The following is a 3,294-nucleotide window of genomic DNA, read 5'->3' as shown; positions in this document are numbered from 1 at the left end:
CTAAAAGGAAGTGAGGGAGAGAGAGAGAGATGAAGATGGCTTCCAATGGAAGAACAAGTCTGTGTCCACTGTGACACTAGTGAGATCGAGACTGCGTCACACTTTCTCCTTTATGTGATGCATTTAAACAGGTGAGAGGAAAACACTTCTCAAAGCTCAAGCCAGAGCTCTTCAGAAACAGTGAAAATGCATATGTTACTGGGGGAAAACAACATCAGATAATTCATCTATCAGCTGCACACCCTCAGATACAAACTATTGCTTTAATCTGTTATAATCAATGCACATACACACTGTTTTATTTCAGCCTCATGTTTCTGCTTAAAATGTAAATTTTTTGTATATCTTAATTCAGTGGTTTTCAACTCTGGCCTGCGAGATCCATTTTCCTGTCGAGTTTAGCCCCAACTCTGATAAAACACCTGAAGAAGCTAATCAGCAACTTCCGGAAAAGATGGGCTCAACTTAATGTGGGGCTGCGCAGATTGTTTGGCATATCGGATTAAAGTACAGCGAGATTGATTGAAAAGCGGAATCAGCACTTGAATCGCTGTTGCGGTACTTATATGTCATACGCTGATAGATTTGCGCAGCACCGCATTAAGTTGAATGCATCTATTCCTAAAGACGCTGATTAGCTTGTTCAGGTGTTTAATACCAGAGTTGGGGCTAAACTCGGCAGGAAAATGGATCTAGCGGGCAAGAGTTGAGAGTTGTCTTAATTGTTTCAATTTCAGTAAATTTTTGTTTATTTACATTCACTTTATTTTATATTTCATTTTATATTTGATCATTTACTTGGCAACTTATTTTAATTTCACTCAAATGTTTATACTTATTGTATGTCTTTGTGTTATATGTTTAATACTTTGGCTGAAAACACAGCAGCCATAGCCAACCTCCACCCCACACATTAGGGTATAAAGAAAAAAGGTGTGCCCATTCATTGAGCTCTGTGCTGGGACGCATCTCCCGGTCACTCCAGAGGGCGGCAAAGCATTGTGGCATGATGGACACAACGTCTCGTTCCCTCTATCAGGGAACAGAGGTTACAATCTTAACCCTTTCTGTAAGTTCCCTATAGGAATCATAACGGTGATGAGCCGCGTCCCGACCTCTAGCGGAGCCATACTGACTGGCCTTGGGGTGTCACAGGTGAGCGCTTCCGCAATATAGTAACCTTCCAGTGACTGTAATGAGGTATCATCTTAAAACCAATTAAGTAGGTAATTCAGTGAGGAAAAGTATCATTTAAACACATTTTTTTCTCAGAATTTGAAAAAATTATCATGAACTTTGATCACAATTATAAGTAATATATATTCCACCACACTTTGTAATGGAAACAAATATCAGCCCAAATTGGTATTAATTAAGTTGATTTTGATTAATTATATTTATCTGGAGGGTGGCTTAGTGGTTAGCACGTTCGCCTCACACCTCCAGGGTTGGGGGTTCGATTCCCGCTTCCGACTTGTGTGTGTGGAGTTTGCATGTTCTCCCCGTGCCTCGGGGGTTTCCTCCGGATACTCCGGTTCCCCTTCAGTCGGTCTCTCGACGTTGTGTTGAGAGACGACTGGGGTTTGATCTTGAGAACCTATCATCTCCGAGAGGAATTTCTAAACGCCAATAGGATTGGCGAATGGCCCGCCCACGCCAGTCTCCGCCCCGTACATACAGGTAAAAAAGGAAGATGGCGGCGGTCATTCACTTACCTTTTTGTTCTTCGGAACTGTTTGCACTACATGTGTCAAACTTATTTCTTCGAGAGAGTCTTTCTTCTCCTGCCGGCGCGACGTGGAAGCAGCGGATCCCCTGGTGTGACGGTCTTCCCTTCGACTTCCCGGCAAATTCCCACAGAGCCTTATTCTAAAAAGAACAAATTTCCCAGCTGCTGAGCATGTCTCGCAGCTGTGTCCTTGGGTGCGGCAGACTCATTCCCGAGTCAGACGGCCATGAAACCTGCGTCACATGTTTGGGCGTCAAGCATGCTGAAGCAGGTTTCAGTGATACGACATGTCCTATCTGCGAGGACATGTCTATCAAGGTGTTGCGGTCACGGCTGGCGACGTTTTTCGGAACTGTTGCCGCCAACCCGCTCGCTTCTCAGGCGAGTTCGACTGCCGCTTCGGCGAAGTCGACCGCCTCGACGAGCAGCGGGGGTGATATGGGGACTGCTATGGATGTCGCTTCGCCAGCTCCGGCTCGGCGAACCGCCCATACCCCAGTTCGCTCACCTGGTGCGTCCCCGATGGACGGCGGTAGACCGTTCCATAGCGGGCAGACTCGCAAGAGGGATGATGACGAAATCTCTGTCGCGGCATCGGACAGCTGCCTACTGGCATCAGACGGGGACGATCTCTCCGAGCTCCTGTCCACGGGCGGTAGAGCTCGTGATGGGACCGACCCGGAGATGTCGGCCATGCTTGCCCGGGCAGCCGTGAGCATCGGGTTGCAGTGCGTTAACCCGCCCTCCCCGAAACGCTCGCGGCTTGATGAATGGTACCTGGGTACGGGTCGCGGCCAAAAACCGCGAACCACCCCGGTGCCGTTCTTCCCGGAAGTGCATGAGGAGCTCACGAGGTCGTGGAATGCACCTTTCTCGGCGCGTTCTACACTCGTGGGCTCGGCGGCTGTGACTTCCCTGGATGGCGGGGCGGCCCGAGGCTACGTCGACATCCCCCAGGTGGCGCGTGCTGTAGCGGTGCACCTCTGCCCGCAGACGGCTGCCACCTGGAGGGGTCGACCTAGACTCCCGTCTAGGGCGTGTAAGCTCTCTTCGACCCTGGTGTCGAAAGCTTATAACGCCGCTGGACAGGCCGCCTCCGCCCTCCACGCCATGGCGATTCTCCAGGTCTTTCAGGCTTAAGTCCTGAAGGATTTGGATGAAGGGAAGCCCGACCCCACTCGCATGAGTGAGTTGCGTGCTGCCACCGACCTCGCGCTGCGAGCGACGAAGGCCACGGCAGGCGCATTAGGTCGGTCGATGTCCTCTATGGTGGCCCAAGAGAGGCATCTGTGGTTGAACCTTGCGCAGATGGGTGAGGCACAGAAGGCCCGCCTTCTGGATGCCCCCATCTCGCAAGCAGGGCTGTTCGGTGACACCGTGGAGAACGTGGCACAGCAGTTCTCCGCGGTACAGAAGCAGACGGAGGCGATTCAACAGATTTTGCCCCGCCGCGGCATGACCACCCATCGGTCGTCACGTTCCCGAGCGCAGCCTGCTTCCCAACAGCCCCGCCCCTCTGCTGTGGCCCCTCCGGTTCCGGTGCCCTCCCCTAGGACGGCCCACCC

At 51.3% G+C, this 3,294-nt stretch overlaps 1 protein-coding gene across 3 annotated transcripts in view; it reads right to left on the bottom strand.

Annotated features, from left to right (window-relative positions):
• The window catches only part of si:ch211-180a12.2 (uncharacterized), a 31,361-nt gene that overhangs the window by 13,225 nt on the left and 14,842 nt on the right, over window positions 1–3,294 (bottom strand). The window lies entirely within an intron of this gene.

The sequence above is a fragment of the Triplophysa dalaica genome, chromosome 17, assembly GCF_015846415.1.
Source record: "Triplophysa dalaica isolate WHDGS20190420 chromosome 17, ASM1584641v1, whole genome shotgun sequence".
In the NCBI taxonomy this organism is placed as follows: domain Eukaryota; kingdom Metazoa; phylum Chordata; class Actinopteri; order Cypriniformes; family Nemacheilidae; genus Triplophysa; species Triplophysa dalaica.
The sequence above is the reverse complement of the archived record's forward strand: the minus strand, read 5'-3'. Positions and strand labels throughout refer to the sequence as shown.